At 45.9% G+C, this 20,494-nt stretch overlaps 1 long non-coding RNA gene across 1 annotated transcript; it reads left to right on the top strand.

Moving 5' to 3' along the window:
- Nucleotides 1-218: 218 nt before the first annotated feature.
- On the top strand, nucleotides 219-19,276 carry LOC142741551 (uncharacterized). The gene is made up of 2 exons (XR_012881192.1): nucleotides 219-269; nucleotides 19,055-19,276. It is a non-coding gene; the product is annotated as an uncharacterized LOC142741551 (long non-coding RNA).
- Nucleotides 19,277-20,494: the final 1,218 nt, after the last annotated feature.

Genomic DNA, 20,494 nt, shown 5'->3' with positions numbered 1-20,494 from the left:
CAAGCAGCCAATCAGAGGTTTAGCTGATGACAGCCAGCTAATCGCGTACGAGGAACGCAATCACGTGCAGTATTCCATGACCCAGACAAACAGCCAATTGCAATATATGACTGCGACAAACAGCCAATCGAAGACTAGGTTGTTAAAATCGGACCAGTCACAATCTGCGGTACAATAGAGGCGTTGCTTCACCTGTCATTCATAGATAAATAGTGAATTACGCAGAGAATTGATGCGGATACAATGGGTAATGGCGCCAGCACTTCCAGGTGACAGCATTTCTCCATGGCAATCTCTAGATATACAGCTGGCTATGCCGGGAGTACTGTACTGATATATCTGCATGTCTTCGCATGGACGTCATGTGACCACTGCTTATAGAAGAACACATTTATAAAGTGAAGGTCACATGACAAGAAATCCATGCATATAGTCCATCCACATAGTGAGTCAGTTGTGCTACTATAGAAACCTAGGGTTGCCATCTTTTCTAGCAAAGAATGTCCCTATAAATAATACTGCCAGCAGAATGTCCCTATACTGTCAGCAGAATGTCCCTATACTGCCAGCAGAATGTCCCTATACACTCTTAATGACCAGCCTATTTTAAACCTTAATGACCAAGCCTTTTTTAAGTTTTTCCATCGTCGCATTCCAAGAGCTCTAACTTTTTTATTTTTTGCGGGACAAGTTGTATTTTTTTAATAGCACAATTTTGAGGTACATATTATTTATTGATTAACTTTTATTAACTTTTTTTTGGGGGGAAATAGAAAAAAACCTGAAATTTCGCCACTCTTTTTCGCGTCTTAAATCTACGCCGTTTACCGTGTGATATAAATAACACAATAACTTTATTCAGCGGGTTGTTACGATTGCAACGATACCAAATTTGTATAGTTTTTGTAGGTTTTACTACTTTTACACAGTAAAAACGATTTTTTTTCAAAATCATTTGTTTTTGTGTCTCCATATTTGAAGAGCCGTAACGTTTTTATTGTTCCGCCGATGCAGTTGTATGAGGGCTTTTTTTTTTTGCCGGACAACATGTAGATTTTATTGGTACCATTTTGGAGTAGATGCGACTTTTTGATCACTTTTTATCAAATTTTTTTCAAGTCAGGAATCACAGAAAACAGCAATTTTTCCATAGTTTTTTATTAATTTTTTTACGCCGTTCACCGTGCGGGTTAAATAATGTAATAGATTTATAGTCGGGGTCGTTACGGACGCGGCGATACCAAATATGTGTAACTTTTTTACTTTATTTTGGTTTTTTAATAGTAAAGCATTTTGTAAGGGGAAAAGCTGGGTTTTTCATTTCTTTTCAATTTTTTTTAAAATTAACTTTATTAAACTTTTTTTTTCACTTTTTTACTAGTTCCATTAGGGGACTATAATATGCGATTCTCCGATCGCTATTATAAAACACTGCAATACTTTTGTATTGCAGTGTATTACTGCCTGTCCGTTTAAAACGGACAGGCATCTGCTAGGTCATGCCTCCGGCATGATCTAGCAGGCATTCGCTCCAGGCAGACCTGGGGGCCTTTATTAGGCCCCCGGCTGCCATTGGAGACACAGACACTCGGCGATCCTATCGCCGGGTGTCGGTGGGAGAGAGAGTGAGCTCCCTCTCTCCAAAACCACTTAGATGCGGTACACGCTATTGTGCACCGCATCTGAGGGGTTAAACGGGTAAGATCGATACTAATATCGATCTCATATGGCAGAGCAGGGATGCCCCCAGCCCTCAGCTGCCTCTGGCAGCTGAGAGCAGGGAGATTTGATGGCTCCCTGCTCTGTTTACTCATCCTGATGCAGTGCCGTAAAAAGGCATATGCATCAGAATAAAGCACGTTAGTGGCGTATTGGCGGTCACTAACGGGATACACAATACTGTCAGCAGAATATCCCTATAAACAATACTGTCAGCAGAAGATCCCTATAAACAATACTGTTAGCGGAATGCCCATATAACAATACTGTCAGCGGAATGTCCATATAAAAAAAGCTGTCAACAGAATGTCCATATAACCAATACTGTCAGCAGAATGTCCATATAAACAATACTGTCAGCAGAATGTCCATATAAACAAAACTGTCAGCAGAATGTCCCTATAAACAATACTGTCAGCAGAATGTCCATATAAACAATACTGTCAGCGGAATGTCCATATAAACAAAACAGTCAGCAGAATGTCCCTATAACCAATACTGTCAGCAGAATATCCCTATAAACAAAACCGTCAGCAGAATGTCCCTATAAACAATATTGTCAGCAGAATATCCCTATAAACAATACTGTCAGCAGAATATCCCTATAAACAATACTGTCAGCAGAATGTCCATATAACCAATACTGTCAGCGGAATGCTCATATAACCAATACTGTCAGCGGAATATCCCTATAACCAATACTGTCAGCGGAATGCCCATATAACCAATACTGTCAGCGGAATATCCCTATAACCAATACTGTCAGTGGAATGTCCATATAAACAATACTGTCAGCAGAATATCCCTATAAACAATACTGTCAGCGGAATGCCCATATAACCAATACTGTCAGCGGAATATCCCTATAAACAATACTGTCAGCGTAATGTCCATATAAATAATACTGTAAGCAGAAGATCCCTATAAACAATACTGTTAGCGGAATGCCCATATAACAATACTGTCAGCGGAATGTCCATATAAACAAAACTGTCAACAGGATGTCCATATAACCAATACTGTCAGCAGAATGTCCATATAAACAAAACTGTCAGCAGCATGTCCCTATAACCAATACTGTCAGCAGAATGTCCCTATAACCAATACTGTTAGCAGAATATCCTTATAAACAATACTGTCAGCAGAATGCCCCTATAAACAATACTGTCAGCAGAATATCCCTATAAACAATACTGTCAGCGGAATGCCCATATAACCAATACTGTCAGCGGAATATCCCTATAAACAATACTGTCAGCAGAATGTCCCTATTAACAATACTGTCAGCAGAATATCCCTATAACCAATACTTTCAGCGGAATGTCCATATAAACAATACTGTCAGCAGAATATCCCTATAAACAATACTGTCAGCGGAATTCCCATATAACCAATACTGTCAGCGGAATATCCATGTAAACAATACTGTCAGCGCAATGTCCATATAAATAATACTGTCAGCAGAAGATCCCTATAAACAATACTGTTAGCGGAATGCCCATATAACAATACTGTCAGCGGAATGTCCATATTGTCACGGAGCGGGTTAGTGGACCCACTAGGCTGTACCGCCGTAGCGGGGAGGCAGCTGGCCAAACAACAGGACACCCCAGAAATACAATGTCCCGCACAAGGGTACCTGAATAGTCAGGATGGTGGCCGCAGCTCTGGCACAGATGGAGATGGGTGCAGCAGATGGCGCCAGACGTGGCGGATGACACAGGAGCTGCAAGTTGCGCCAGACGTGGCGGACTCCTCCGGACGTGGCAGAAGACACAGGACGTGGCGGACTCCTCCGGACGAAGCAGATGACACAGAACGTGGCGGATTCCTCCGGACGTGGCAGATGACACAGGACGTGGGGGATTCAACCGGACGTGGCAGATGACACAGGACGTGGCGGATTCCTCCGGATGTGGCAGATGACACAGGACGTGGCACGACTTGATACTAAGGCACAGCACGGGAAACAGGAACGGGGAACAAGGCACGGGTAACAACTGGCACGGGAAAACTAACAACGCTCAGGCAAGGATTAGAAAGCCTGGGGCCTTCTTATAGACCAGGAAATCGTGACAGTTGATGATGATGACGACTTCCTATTTGTGCGCGCTGGCCCTTTAAGGCCAGGCGCGAGCGTGCGCGCGCACCCTACGGGACACAGCCGAACGAAGCGGAAGTGAGCGCTGGCGTCTCCTAGGAGGGAGACGGGGACCAGCGCTCACGGATCCATGGCTGCGGACGTCGGGAGGTGAGTGAACCCGACGGCCCGCGGCCATGGACGCTACAGTATCCCCCCTCTTACGCCCCCTCTTCTTGGGGCCAGAGCGAGAGAGGAATTTTTTAATAAGAGCAGGAGCACTGAGGTTCTCTTCTGGCTCCCAGGACCTCTCCTCAGGACCAAACCCTCTCCAGTCCACCAAATAGAAAGTCCTTCCTCCTACCCATTTGCAGTCCAGGATCTCTTCTAGCTCGAATACATCAGAAGGACCGCTGGGGGCAACTGTGGAACTAGAAGTCTTGCTGTAGCGGTTCAGGACCACTGGTTTCAGGAGGGACACATGGAAGGAGTTAGGGATTCTGAGGGTAGGAGGCAACTTATAGGAGACAGGGTTGATCTGTTGCAAGATCTCGAAAGGACCAAGGAACCTGGGAGCAAACTTGTATGAAGGCACCCTCAAGCGAATGTTCCGAGAGGACAGCCAAACTTTAGTCCCCGGAAGATACTGAGGCGGCTCTCTTCTCCTAGTATCCGCCTTTCACTTCATGCGATCTACCGCCAGCAAAATAGAGGACCGGGTCTGTTGCCAGATTTGCAGGAAGTCCCCATATGCAGAGTCAGAAGCGGGTACCTGAGATGAAGTCGACACAGGAAGAGGGACTCTGGGATGTTGACTGTACACGATGTGAAATGGAGTGGAAGTGGTGGACTCACTTGTGTGGTTGTTGTATGAAAACTCGGCCCATGGAAGAAGCTGTACCCAGTTATCGTGCTGTGAAGAGATGAAGTGGCGGAGATAATTCTCCATGATCTGGTTGATCCTTTCAACTTGTCCATTGGATTGGGGGTGATAGGCTGAGGAAAAGTCCAAACTCACATCCAGGAGTTTACAGAGGGCTCTCCAGAACTTTGAAGTAAACTGAACACCCCGATCTGACACGATGTGAAGAGGCAGGCCATGCAAGCGAAAGATGTGTAGAATGAAGAGACTCGCCAGACGAGGAGCAGAAGGTAGGCCGGTCAGCGGGATAAAATGAGCCATCTTAGAGAACCGGTTCACCACCACCCAGTGTTGCATCCTGCTGAGGGAGGAAGGTCTGTGACAAAGTCCATCGCAATGTGCTGCCAGGGGGCATTGGGTACAGGCAGAGGTTGGAGCAGCCCGGAAGGCTTGGAGTGAGTCACTTTGTTAGAGGCACACACCGTGCAAGAAGAGACAAAGTCCAGAACATCTTTAGGTAGCGTGGGCCACCAGAAGTGACAAGCAATCAGGTCTCGGGTTTTACACACACCGGCGTGCCCAGCCAGTTTAGAACTGTGTCCCCAGCGGAGAATTCTTCTCCTGTCTGCCAACCGAACAAACGTCCTCCCAGGAGGGATGTCTCTAATCTGCAGAGGATAAGCGGTGACAACGCAGGACGGGTCTATGATTGTCTGAAGGGACTCCACCGTGTCTTCTGTCTCAAACGATCTGGACATGGCATCGGCCCTCATATTCTTGTCCGCGGGACGGTAGTGGAGCAGAAATTGGAAACGGGTGAAAAACAGCGACCACCTGGCTTGACGGGGATTCAGTCGTTGTGCAGACTGAAGGTAGGTGAGGTTCTTGTGGTCGGTGAAGATCAGGATGGGGTGAGCAGCGCCCTCTAGAAGATGTCTCCACTCCTCCAGGGCCAATTTGATGGCCAGTAGCTCCTGATCTCCAATGGAGTAATTGCGCTCAGCAGAAGAAAACAGTCTTGAGTAGTAGCCACATACCACTGCCTTTCCTTTGGAGCTGCTCTGGAACAGAAGTGCACCTGCATCAACAGAGGAAGCGTCCACTTCCAGAGAGAACTGCCGAGATACGTCAGGATGATGGAGGGTCGAGGCTGAAGTGAAGGCTTTCTTGAGGCTAGTAAATGCGGACTTTGCCTCTGGAGTCCACACTTTGGCGTTCACACCCTTCTTGGTAAGGGACGAGATGGGAGCCGTCAGAGAAGAGAAGTTAGGAATAAACTCCCGGTAGAAATTGGCGAATCCCAGGAACCGCTGTATGGCCCTTAAGCCTTGAGGACGTGACCACTCCAGGACAGCCTTCACTTTCTCAGGATCCATCTTGAGGCCTTGATCCGAGATGATGTAGCCCAGGAAGGACAGAGAACTCTTCTCAAAGACGCACTTCTCCAGCTTGGCGTATAAATGATTCTCCCTTAATCGTAGTAGAACCTGACGGACATGCCTCCGATGAGTCGTCGGATCTGGGGAGAAAATCAAAATATCATTGAGATAAACAACAACACAGACATAGAGTAGATCTCGGAATATATAGTTTACGAACTTCTGAAACACTGCGGGAGCGTTACACAGTCCGTAGGGCATCACCAGGTATTCGTAGTGCCCGTCCCGGGTGTTAAAAGCCGTCTTCCATTCATCACCCCGGCGAATCCGGACTAGATTGTAAGCCCCCCCGCAGGTCTAGCTTAGAATTTTTTTTGGCTCCTCGTATTCGATCAAACAGCTCAGAAATGAGTGGCAACGGGTATTTGTTCTTGACTGTGATCAGGTTGAGGCCCCTGTAGTCAATGCAGGGACGAAGGGATCCGTCCTTCTTTTTAACGAAGAAGAATCCAGCCCCGGCCGGGCAGGAAGACTTTCGTATGAAACCACTCTCCAGATTCTCCTTGATATAGGCCGACATGGATAGAGACTCTGGCAAGGAGAGAGGATATACCCGTCCACGGGGGAGAGAGGCATTAGGAACCAGTTCAATGGGGCAGTCATAAATCCGATGTGGAGGCAGCGTCTCAGCCTCCCTTTTGCTGAAAACATCTGCATACTGAGCAAATTGGGGAGGCAGTCCCGCCAACGACTGAGGCAGAGGAGGCTTGACAGGATGGATCTGCAACAGACAACGACCATGGCACTTGGAGCCCCATTGGAGATCCTCTCCAGAATTCCAGTCCAGGACTGGGGCATGTAGTCGAAGCCAAGGCAGGCCCAGCAGAACAGGATTGATGGCCTTGGGCAAAACAAGGAAAGAAATTAATTTGAAATGCAGGACTCCAACCTGGAGCTTCAACGGCTTGGTTTTAGAAATGATGGGATCAGGCAGAGGCAGTCCATTAACTGAGGCAACAGCCAAAGACGTCTCTAGGGGAACTGTGGGCAACTGAAGATGATCCACAAGCTCTTTCTGGATGAAGTTTGCAGCAGAGCCAGAGTCAAGATAGGCAGAGACTTGATGCGTCCTTTCGCCGGATACTAGGGTCACAGGAATAGTCAATTTGGAACCGAATGACCTGTTAGGTTCCGTTCCACCTAGGGTTGTCTCTCCAACCAATCCTAGGCAAGGGGGTCTCTCTGGCTTCTGGGGACAAAGATGCACAATATGGCCTCCACGGCCGCAATACAAACAAAGTCCAGAAGTGCGTCTGCGTTGTCTCTCCTGGGTAGACAACTTGACATAATTCCTCTGAATCGAATCCTCTGGTGGGATGACTAAGGGGGATTGCGGGACAGCAGAATCCATCCTGGGAAGTTCTCTCTCCCGGAGAACCTCTTGGGAACGTTCCCGGATCCTCATGTCAACTCGGGAGGCGAATAGGATAAGATCGTCCAGGGTAGATGGCAGATCGTGAGCAGCTAGCTCGTCCTTGATCCCTGAAGACAGTACCTGCCAGAATGTAGCCACCAAAGCCTCGTTGTTCCAGGTCAATTCAGCAGCCAGGATACGGAACTGGATGGCATACTCGCCCACGGAGAGGTCTCCAAGGTGTAGGGTTAGCAAGGATGCAGCAGCCGAAAAAACTCTCCCAGGTTCCTCAAAGATCGAGCGGAAGGTCTGTAGGAAGCACTGCAAGTCCTGGGTCTCTGGTCCCTGATGTTCCCACAGAGGATTAGCCCATGCCAGGGCTTTGCCAGTAAGGAGAGAGATGATGAAGGCGATCCTGACATCATCCGAACAGAAGGACCTGGCATGTAGTCTGAAATGGATCAGGCACTGATTAAAAAATCCCCTGCAGGACCTCGGATCTCCGTCATAGCGTGGAGGTAGCGGCAAGAAACACAGGGGGTTGGTACCAGTACAGACAGGAAGTGTAGCAGGCGGAACCGCAAGAACGGGTGCGGTGATGACTGTGGTTGGAGCAAGCAGCCGATGGGCTATGGCGTTCACCGACAGGAGGAGCTGGTCTTGTCGTGACTGGAGATCCTCCATCTCGGCCAGCATGGCTTGTGTCGTCAAAGTCTCAGGTTGACCAGCGGGGTCCATGGCCTGAGCGTACTGTCACGGAGCGGGTTAGTGGACCCACTAGGCCGTACCGCCGTAGCGGGGAGGCAGCTGGCCAAACAACAGGACACCCCAGAAATACAATGTCCCGCACAAGGGTACCTGAATAGTCCAGATGGTGGCCGCAGCTCTGGAACAGATGGAGATGGGTGCAGTAGATGGCGCCAAACGTGGCGGATGACACAGGAGCCGCAAGTTGCGCCAGACGTGGCGTACTCCTCTGGACGTGGCAGAAGACACAGGACGTGGCGGACTCCTCCGGATGAGGCAGATGACACAGAACGTGGCGGATTCCTCAGGACGTGGCAGATGACACAGGACGTGGTGGATTCCACCGGACGTGGCAGATGACACAGGACATAGCACGGGAAACAGGAACGGGGAACAAGGCACGGGTAACAACTGGAATGGGAAACACTAAGGGACCATTTTCAAGACAGACTGGGAAAACTAACAACGCTCAGGCAAGGATTAGAAAGCCTGGGGCCTTCTTATAGACCAGGAAATCGTGGCAGTTGATGATGATGACGACTTCCTATTTGTGCGCGCTGGCCCTTTAAGGCTGGGCGCAAGCGTGCGCGCGCACCCTACTGTACACAGCCGAACGGAAGTGAGCGCTGGCGTCTCCTAGGAGGGAGATGGGGACCAGCGCTCACGGATCCATGGCTGCGGGCGTCGGGAGGTGAGTGAACCCGACGGCCCGCGGCCATGGACGCTACACATATAAACAAAACTGTCAGCAGAATGTCCCTATAAACAATACTGTCAGCAGAATGTCCATATAAACAAAACTGTCAGCAGAATGTCCCTATAACCAATACTGTCAGCGGAATGTCCCTATAAACAATACTGTCAGCAGAATGTCCCTATAAACAATACTGCCAGCAGAATATCCCTATAAACAAAACCGTCAGCAGAATGTCCCTATAACCAATACTGTCAGCAGAATGTCCCTATGACCAATACTGTCAGCAGAATATCCCTATAAACAATACTGTCAGCAGAATATCCCTATAAACAATACTGTCAGCAGAATGTCCCTATAAACAATACTGTCAGCAGAATGTCCATATAAATAATAATGTCAGCAGAATGTCCCTATAAACAATACTGTCAGCAGAATACCCTATAAACAATAAAGTCAGAAGAATATCCCTATAAACAATACTGTCAGCAGAATGTCCCTATAAACAATACTGTCAGCAGAATGTCCCTATAAACAATACTGTCAGCAGAATATCCCTATAAACAATACTGTCAGCAGAATGTCCCTATAAACAATACTGTCAGCAGAATGTCCCTATAAACAATACTGTCAGCAGAATGTCCATATAACCAATACTGTCAGCAGAATGTCCATATAACCAATACTGCCAGCAGAATGTCCCTATAAACAATACTGTCAGCAGAATGTCCATATAACCAATACTGTCAGCAGAATGTCCCTATAACCAATACTGTCAGCGGAATGTCCATATAAACAATACTGTCAGCAGAATATCCCTATAAACAATACTGCCATCATTGTGCTTCCCTTCATACAGCCATGAATTATGACATTGTCTGCCTGCAGCCATCACAAGGGGAACTCACTGCTTACATATTTATACAACTCTCATCACATACATTAACCCCTTAACGACCGGGCCTGAAAAGGCTTTAATGACAAGATCCATTTTGCTGTTTTTACCTCTCTGCATTTCAGCAGCCATAACTTTTATATGTTTTCATTGATGTGGCTATATGAGGCCTTGTTTTATGTAGGAGAATTTGTATTTATTTATTTTTTCGCAGTTTGGGGTACAAAAAAATTATTTTTACGAAGTGAATATAGGAAAAAGCGATTCTCAGCATAGTTTTTCTGTGTATTTTTTATCCCGTTCACGTTTCACACTAAATAACCTGTTAAATTAATTCTTCAGGTTATTACGGTTGTGTAGATACCTAATATGTAGGTTTTTTGTTTTTATGTAATGTAGGGGCAATAAAATATATTTTATGAAAAAGAATGACACTTTTTTGGTACATTTTTTTTATTTATTTTTGTTACTTTTTTTTCAATCCCATTAAGGGATAACTTTATTTATAACTTAATTTTTTACTTGTAATGTATTAGCATACTCCTGTATGCAAATACTCACAGCCCCCATGCTGTTTAAGCTTGGGAGCTGGTGACTATAGGGTATGTCCCCTTAACCCCTTCCCGCTCCTGGACGTACTATTAGGTCATGGTAGCTGTATCGTTCGCTCTCCATGACCTAATATTACGTCACGGGAGTAACGGCCTTTTCGGCCGTCCTCCCGACACGTACAGGAGCTGTGACAGCTGCTGTCTTGTTCAGCAGCTGCCGCAGCTCCTACAGCGGGGACCGATCTCTGTGTCCCCGCTGATTAACCCCTTAAAAGCCGCGTTCAATAGCGATCGCGGCTTTTTAGGGGTTAAGCTACAATCGCCGGCCTGCTACACGATAGCGGCCGGCGATTGTAACTATGGCAACCGGACACCAAACAATGGTGTCCGGCTATGCCATCGACGGAAGCCTAGTGGGTCCTGACAAAGTCAGGACCCACTATGCTTGCTGTCAGTGAGTAGCTGACAGCTCTAATACAGTGCACTACACATGTAGTGCAGTGTATTAGAATAGCGATCAGGGCCCCCTGCCCTCAAGTCCCCTAGTGGGACAAAGTAATAAAGTTAAAAAAAAGTTAAAAAAAGATGTGTAAAAATAAGAAAATAAAAGTTTTAAAAGTAATAAAAGTTAAAATACCACTTTTTCCCTTATCAGTCTTTTATTATTAATAAAAATAGATAAATAAACAAATAAACTATACATAATTGGTATCGCCGCGTCCGTAACGGCCTGAACTACTAATTTATTTCATTATTTATCCCGCGCGGTAAACGCTGTAAAAGAAAATAATAATAAACCGTACCAAAATCACAATTGTTTGGTCACTTCAAATCCCCAAAAATGGAATAAAAAGAGATCAAAAAGTCGCATGTACCTAAAAATGGTAATGATTGAAACTACAGTTCGTTACGCAAAAAATAAGTCCTCGCACGGCTTTATTGATGGAAAAATAAAAAAGTTCTGGCTTTTAGAATAAGGTAACAAAAAGTGAATGATTTTTTACAAAATGTATTTTATTGTGCAAACGCCATAAGACATAAAAAAACTATAAACATCTGGTATCGCCGTAATCGTATCGCCACGCAGAATAAAGTCAATGTGTCATTTATAGCGCACGGTGAACACTGTAAAAAAATAGAATAAAAAAACAATAGTAGAATTGCTGTTTTTTAGTCCCCGCGCCACCTAAAAATAGAATAAAAACTGATCAAAAAGTCGCATGCACCCCATGAAAACTACAGTGAATTCCTCAAGGGGTCTAGTTTCCAAAATGGGGTACTTTTGGGGGGTTTCCACTGTTTTGGCACCACAAGACCTCTTCAAACCGGACATGGTGCCTAATAAAAAGGAGGGCTCAAAATCCTCTAGGTGCTCCTTTGCTTCGGAGGCCGGTGCTTCAGTCCATTACCGCACTAGGGCCGAGGGCCGCATGTGAGATATTTCTCAAAACTGCAGAATCTGGGTAATAAGTATTAAGTTGCGTTTCTCTGGTAAAACCTTTTGTGTTATAGCAAAAAATGGTATAAAAAGGATTTTCTGACAAGAATAAATATGTAAATTTCACCTCTACTTTGCTCTAAATTTCCGTGAAACACCTAAAGGGTTCATAAACTTTCTAAATGCTGTTGTGAATACTTTGAGGGGTCTAGTTTCTAAAATGGGGTGTTTCATAGGGGTGACTAATATATGGGCCCCTCAAAGCAACTTCAAAACTGAACTGAAACCTAGAAAAAAAAAATGAGGCAATACTTCGCTTCTCCTAATGAGCATTGCCTACTCCAAGATGACCCCAGTTTTGACCGTTTGTATAAACGGAGACCCCTATTAGACCGTTTCAGTGCCCGGTTTTCCCAAGCATACACCACCGAGAATTGTATTTCTATTGATGAGTCCTTGGTACATTTTAAATGGAGGCTTCAATTTCGCCAGTACCTGCCGGGTAAAAGGGCAAGGTATGGCGTGAAGATGTATAAGCTGCGAGCGGGCATCAGTACCTACAAATTTAGGATGTATGAAGGGAAGGACACCAGTATTCAGCCCCCAGAATGCCCCCCCTTACTGGGAGTTAATGCAAAAATTGTGTGGGATTTGGTGCACCCACTGCTGGACCAGGGTCACCACCTCTACCTGGATAATTTTTATACCAGCGTCCCACTCTTCAACTGCCACGCTTCCAGAAGTGCTGCGGCATGCGGCACCGCTAGATGAAATCTGAGAGGCCTCCCTAAGACTCTGCAGGGCAAACACTCAGAAGGGGTGAGCTCAGGGCACAATCTAGCAGCAACATATTGAGTGTCAAGTACAAGGACAAGAGAGATGCCACACCAGTACCCATGTACCTGTACGAGTTACCAGTACAGAGACCCCCAAATCAGACTGCATCCTGGACTACAATAGGTACATGGGAGGGGTGGACTTGTCAGATCAAGTCCTGAAGCCCTACAGCGCCATGCGGTGTGGTATAAGAAGCTGGCCGTGCAGATCATACAGATGTCATTGTACAATGTATATGTGCTACGTCGATGTGCAGGCCAGACGGGAACTTTCCTGGAATTTCAAGAGGTGGTTATCAAGAAACTAATTTTTAGGGACCAAGAAGGGGGGGCACCCAGTACTTCTGGAAGCGGGTCCACACGCATCATACCAGGGCAACACTTTCCAGGAGAAGTTCCCCAAACTGGCAAGAAAGGAAAAAGTCAAAAGAGGTACAAAATCTGCTATAAGAGGGGGATAAGGAAGAACACAATATATCGATGTGACACGTGTCCGGAAAAACTAAGGCTCCGTATGATAGAGTGCTTCAAAATGTATCATACATCCCTTGATTTTTAATTTACTCCAGTTTTACTTACCCTGATGTACTCCGCACAGCTTATCCCTCTCAGCTTTCCCTTCTGAGCCCTGCTGCGTGCCCAGGCAGCTGATAACAGCCACATTGAGGGTATTGCCATACCCGTGGGAACACACATTACAGTTTATAGGGTATATGTCTCCGGTCAAAATGCTCACTACACCTCTAGATGAATGCCTTAAGGGGTGTAGTTTTAAAATGGGGTCACTTCTTGGTGGTTTCAACTGTACTGGTACCTCTGGGGCTTCTGCATACATGACTTCGCACCAGAAAATCCCCAGTAGGCCAAATGGTGGTCCTTTCCTTCTGAGCCCTCCCATGGGCCCAAACGTCAGTTTATCACCACAAATTGGGCATTGCCGCACTCAGGACGAATTGGGCAACAAAATGGAGTATTTTATTTCTTGTGAAAATAAGACATTTTCAGCCAAAACTACATATTATTGGAAACAATTTATTTTGTTTGAATTCCCAGCCCAATTCAAATTGTTATGTGAAAAAACTATGGGGTCAAAATGGTCACAACACCAATAAATGAATTCCTTGAGGGGTGTAGTTTCCAAAATGGGGTCACTTCTGGTGGGTTTCCATTGCTTTGATACCTCTGGGGCTCTGCAAATGCGACATGGCACCCGAAAACCAATCCAGCAAAATCTGGACTCCAAAGAACAAATCGTGCTCCTGTCCTTCTGAGCCCTCCTATGGGCCCAAACGGCAGTTTATCACCACAAATGGGGTATTGCTGCACTCAGGACAAATTGGGCAACAAAATGGAGTGTTTTATTTCTTGTGAAAATAAGAAATGTTTTATCTAAAAACGACATATTATTGGAAAATATATATTTTTTTAAAATTCCCAGCCCAATTCAAATAAGTTCTGTGAAGAAAATATAGGGTCTAAATGGTCACATTACCCATCAATTAATTCCTTGAGGGGTGTAGTTTCCAAAATGGGGTCACTTCTGGTGGGTTTCCATTGCTTTGATACCTCTGGGGCTCTGCAAATGCGACATGGAACCCGAAAACCAATCCAGCAAAATCTGGACTCCAAAGAACAAATAGCGCTCCTTTCCTTCTGAGCCGTCCTATGGGCCCAAACGGCAGTTTATCACCACAAATAGGGTATTGCTGCACTCAAGACAAATTGGGCAACAAAGTGAAGTGTTTTATTTCTTGTGAAAATAAGAAATTTTTAGCTAAAACTACATATTATTGGAAAATATATATTTTTTTTAAATTCACAGCCCAATTCAAATAAGTTCTGTGAAGAAACTATAGGGTCTAAATGGTCACATTACCCATCAATTAATTCCTTGAGGGGTGTAGTTTCCAAAATGGGGTCACTTCTGGTGGGTTTACATTGCTTTGATACCTCTGGGGCTCTGCAAATGCGACATGGCACCCGAAAACCAATCCAGCAAAATCTGGACTCCAAAGAACAAATAGCGCTCCTTTCCTTCTGAGCCCTCCTATGGGCCCAAACGGCAGTTTATCACCACAAATAGGGTATTGCTGCACTCAGCACAAATTGGGCAACAAAATTAAGTGTTTTATTTCTTGTGAAAATAAGAAATTTTTAGCTAAAACTACATATTATTGGAAAATATATATTTTTTTTAAATTCCCAGCCCAATTCAAATAAGTTCTGTGAAGAAACTATAGGGTCTAAATGGTCACATTACCCATCAATTAATTCCTTGAGGGGTGTAGTTTCCAAAATGGGGTCACTTCTGGTGGGTTTTCATTGCTTTGATACGTCTGGGGCTCTGCAAATGCGACATGGCACCCGAAAACCAATCCAGCAAAATCTGCACTCCAAAGAACACACAGCGCTCCTTCCCTTCTGAGGTCACCCATGGGCCCAAACGGCAGTTTATCGCCACAAATGGGGTATTGCTGCACTCAGGACAAATTGGGCAACAAAATGGGGTATTTTGTTCCCTGTGAAAATAAGAAATTTTTATCAAAAATGACATCTTATTGCAAAAAATTTAATTTTTTTCATTTCACAGCCCAATTCAAATACGTGCTGTGTAAAAACCTGTGGGGTCAAAATGGTAACAACAACCATAAATGAATTCCTTGAGCGGTGTAGTTTCCAAAATGGGGTCACTTTTGGGGGATTCCTACTGTTTTGGCACCTCAACACCTCTTCAAACCTGGCATGCTGCCTAAAATATATTCTAATAAAAAAGAGGCCTCAAAATGCACTAGGTGCTTCTTTGCTTCTGGGGCTTGTGTTTTAGTCCACGAGCACAGTAGAGCCACATGTGGGACATTTATAAAAACTGCAAAATCTGGGCAATACATATTTAGTAGTGTTTCTCTGGTAAAACCTTCTGTGTTACAGAAAAAAATTGAATACAATTGAAATTCAGCAAGAAAAGTTAAATTTGCAAATGTCACCTCTACTTTTCTTTAATTTCTGTGAAATGCCTGAAGGGTTAAATAAACTTTCTAAATGCTGTTTTGAATACTTTCAGGGGTCTCGTTTTCAGAATGGGGTTATTTATGGGGGTTTCTAATACATAGGCCCCTCAAAGCCACTTCGGAACTGAACAGGTACCTTAAAAAAAGGCTTTTGAAATTTTCTTAAAAATATGAGAAATTGCTGTTTATGTTCTAAGCCTTGTAACGTCCAAGAAAAATAAAAGAATGTTCAAAAAACTATGCCAATCTAAAGTAGACATATGGGAAATGTGAACTAGTAACTATTTTGGGTGGTATAACTGTCTGTTTTACAAGCAGATGCATTTAAATTCTGAAAAATGCTATTTTTTATAAATTTTCTCTAAATTTTGCAATTTTTCACCAATAAACACTGAATATATCATCCAAATTTTACCACGAACATAAAGCCCAATGTGTCACGAGAAAACAATCTCAGAATCGCTTGGATAGGTTTAAGCATTCCGACGTTATTACCACATAAAGTGAAATATGTCAGATTTAAAAAATGGGCTCTGAGTCTTAAGGCAAAAACAAAGCTGCGTCCTTAAGGGGTTAAGGGATTTACCCAGCAGTCTGTTTTCCTAGGTAGGGTGGGGATTTAGCAGGTTTTAGCATATAAATGGTGTTACACAGGGGAGTCACTTCCTCTTTGACTCCCCTCCGGCCCTTGGAAGGAACCCTAGAGACTGTCCTACTTACCTGGTAGAGTAAAAAGCATGGCAGACGCGGCTTTAATGGCTCTCCTAAAGGAGAAGATTGAGAGAAAGGGAGCCGGCTGGCTCTCCTCACTGCTCAGTTCTCCCCCTGATCAGCCATCTGATGTGGCTGGGAGGGCAGCAGTTAGGCAGGCGCGGCCTGTGCGGCGCTGCCGTCCCGCCTCCCACCTAAGTCCCTCTCCGGCTCTGCCTTGTCAGAAAACCCTGGGCGCTGCCTAATACAGCTCCGGCGGCTGGGGGTGCCGCGACATGTGACCGCACAGCATTAGCAGAGCGGCGTGCGGGCCAGCAGGGGATCACGAGGGCGATATCCCCTACTGCTAGTCTACACATGGCAGATAGTGGGGTGGCTTTGGAGGCTGCGGATCAGCAGCCAGTTACCAAGCTACCAGGTAGTTTGGCTAGGTGGTTTGGCCGTGGGTCGGCCATACCAGCAACCCCTCCCAACAACCCCTCCTCCCACCGTGAGCACGGCACCACTGCCCCCTAGTGTTAGTTCTGCTAGGCAGCAAGCTTAACAGGGGAGGAATGCAGGTGATGTGGCTCCCCAGGAGGAGCTTGGCTCTCAAACCCTGAACAGCTCGGATAAACTTTTTGATTGTGTGCCAAGCACGCCTACGTATGATGCTCAGATCCCCATTGCTGTACAGCGTCACAGGGCCTGTATTTAATGCCAGAGAGATGGGCCCCATGGTGGGCGCAGCCTTTCCCCTTCTGTGGCTGGGTCAAGTGGCCGCTTGGACAATAGGAGTAGGAGGCGCAGTCGCTCTCCTGGGCGTTCTCGTAGCGGGGAACGCCGGAGCGGTCATAGGCGCCGTTCAAAGAGCAGGCACAGTTGGAGACGTTCCCGCAGTTCCCGCAGGGGCTGGTCTGGTCAATATTCCTCGTCATCGTCTGTGAGTAGTAGGGACAGTCGTTTTACGAGGTGTTCGCATAGGAGCCGGAGACATGGGCGGAGCAGGTGGTCCCACGACCGGGGGCAGGAGATACATTCATCTGCGCCTGCTGCTGTGGTTACCGTAGTTCTTCCGCTGCCTACGTGTGTGCCGACTCCTGATGCACTACCCTCTATGCATATGACAGGTGAGTTGTCCTGCGTTCCAGCTTGGGGTAAGGCCGTCTTAAGTGGCGGGGGTGAAATGTTGGATGTTTTAAAATGTATGTTGGCAAAATTGGAGGGTCCCATCCTCCAGGGGGAACCATTGCACAGCCTGAGCCGGCCCCGGCTCATCCGGGTTTACTATTTCAGGATTCGTATTTTTGTGGCGTCGCCCCCTTGGGGATGCATTTATCCTCGTAAAGGAGGGAAAAAGTGGAAAAATGTGAATTTGTTGATATATGGTCATTATTATCCTCGGAACAGCTAACAGTGGATAAGGAGAGACGGTTTGAGAAATCGGATGATAAAAAGCCTAAAGTTGATAAAATATTTGGGAATTGGGTGCAAGCTTTTGCTATTTTAGCGAGTGTGTTTAGTAAAAAGCACCCAGAAAAAGGTTTTGAGTTGTTTACGTATTTAGATACGATTTATTTGGCTTATAAATTACATGGGGGCACGACTTGGTGGAGATATGATGAAGAATTCAGACGACGTCTGGCGCTGAGGCCGGAGGTCGGCTGGTTTTCAAAAGCTACGGATGTTTGGATTCAACTAATGTTGTCTCAAAAGTCGTCTAACCCCTTTCAGTCATCCGCCGCTGCGGGACATTCAGTACAGTCCGCAGCAGGTTCTTTAACAAGGGTCATTGCAGGTTCTTTGCCTCATGTAAATTTAAGCATGAATGTTCCTTCCGCGGTGGCTCGCATACAGCCTTGCGTTTGTTCAAAAAAGGTAAGATGCCTGCCAGACTCGTGTCTTCAGGTAAGCCGGAGGACACCAGTGAGCGTCCAAAAGATGCGCCCACGGCTGGACAGGTATCACAGGACAGAGGAAGCCTTAATGCTAATTGAAGGTTTTTCAAAAGATTTTTATATTCCGCATGTAAGGCAAGTGGCTGTTGTTTTTGCTGCGAATTTAAAATCTGTTAAGGAATTTCCCTCAGTGGTACAGGATAAGTTGGATAAAGAGGTTAGCCTGGGCAGAGTGGCTGGCCCCTTCACCACTCCACCTTTGGAGAATCTTCGGATTTGTCCTTTGGGTGTGGTCCCCAAGAAAGAACCCGGCAAATATAGACTCATCCATCAATTGTCCTTCCCAGAGGGTGATTCAGTCAATGATGGTATACCTAAGGAGGAGGCGGTCGTGTCTTACATGTCTTTTGACTGAGCCGTTCAAGTAGTATCAAAGGTGGGCCAGGGTGCCCTGTTGGCTATGTCCGATATTGAATCCGCTTTCCGTCTCCTTAAGGGATTTACCCTGCAGTCTGTTTTCCTAGGTAGGGTGGGGTTTTAGCAGGGGTTTTGCGTGGGCCCTCCCACCCATATAAATGGTGTTACACAGGGGAGTCACTTCCTCTTTGACTCCCCTCCGGCGCTTGGAAGGAACCCGCCCGCCCACCCCAAAAGTTGTTTTTAGGGGCTTGTATCGTTGTAAAGTAATATCTTAGTTTCTTCTGTTCAACTCCAATTATATTGTTGTAGTTATCTTGACGTTTTGGCAGGTTTGCCATTGATTGTTATACATGTAATACGTGTTCTACGTGTAATTTGTATATTACTGATCCTGTCCCTTTGTTTCTTTGTTCCTACTCACAGCTGGCGATGTGGAGGGGCCTTGTCCGTTCAGGCTAGGGACGATGGGAGAACAGTCACCTGCCGTACCAACTAAGACGTGCCCACTGCGGCAGCGGTGGCAGGGGAACGCGAGGTGACGGTTATTTTCAACAAGATCAAGATCTTCCGGTAACGAAGCTGACAAGGTTTTTTCCCTCCATACTATAATAAAAGCTGTGGCCTACCCCCACTTTTACACCCACACTCAGTCTCTTGTATCAGTCATTTGGAGAAGACAGACCGTCCATTTATATCCCTGTAGTCAGTATAACTGACTACGGCGACTTTGACACAGGCTTCTGTTAGGGCAGCACATAGGGTGCAAACTGAACAGACAGCCCTTTCTAGGTACACAGGGCTGACTGCTGAGGGATTCCCTGGTATTTCATCACGTCACCGGGTTTCCGATGACGAAATCAAAGAGGGGAATTCCCTTTGATCATGCCGTGGTCACGGACCGCGGCAATCAAAGAGTTAAACAGCTGGGGTTGAAATGTCTTCCGACCCCAGCTGTGGTCAGCAGGCTGCTCTCTGAACAGGAGCTGTAAGTTGCGACTCCTGCGTAGAGGATGAGCGCTCACAGGATCGCTCATCAGCCTCTTCTACAGTGACGCCAAAAGACGTCACTGTAAACGAAGCACCTGCACCGCCTGCCATCAAAAGACATTGGGCGGTCGTTAAGGAGTTAAGGCATATCCACAGGATAAGTAAGATTCTCAGATTCTAAACAACGGGCTGGTTCCCGTTATTCCTTCCAGTTTCAGTTATATTAAAATAGTAAGGAAGGAGTAATTATAAAACATAGCTTTTATTAAGCTGTTAAAACGTGGAACAACACACATTTATTGGTAAACATACACTGACATATATAACATATAAGTGTCAAATTGGCAGCAGTAATGGTTCCCTTATTCTATAGTTTAATTTGGCTCAGGGTGTAGTCAGAGTCTTCTTAGAGGATCGCACACTAGCACATCTTACAGATATTGGATGAGAGGGCCTGTCCCAAAGTTGTTGGATGGGGTTGAGGTCAGGACTCTGTGCGGCCAGTCACGTTCTTCCACACCAAACTCACCCAACCGTGTCTTTATGGACCTTGCTTTGTGCACTGGGGCACAGTCATGCTGGAACAGAAAAGGGCTGAACCCCAAACAGTTGCCACAAAGTTGGAAGCTACAATTGTCCAAAATGTCTTTGTATGCTGAAGCATTAAGATTTCCCTTCACTGGAATTAAGGAGCCTAAGCCAACCCGTAAAAAACAACCCCATAGCATTATCCCTCCTACCAAACTTTACAGTTGGCACAATGCAGTCAGGCAGGTAACGTTCTCATGGCATTCACCAAACCCAGACTCATCCATCAGACTGCCAGAGAAGCCTGATTCATCACTCCACAGAACACGTTCTCCAGAGTCCAGTATT

This window comes from Rhinoderma darwinii, chromosome 2 (assembly GCF_050947455.1).
Source record: "Rhinoderma darwinii isolate aRhiDar2 chromosome 2, aRhiDar2.hap1, whole genome shotgun sequence".
Lineage (NCBI taxonomy): Eukaryota > Metazoa > Chordata > Amphibia > Anura > Rhinodermatidae > Rhinoderma > Rhinoderma darwinii.
The sequence above is the reverse complement of the archived record's forward strand: the minus strand, read 5'-3'. Positions and strand labels throughout refer to the sequence as shown.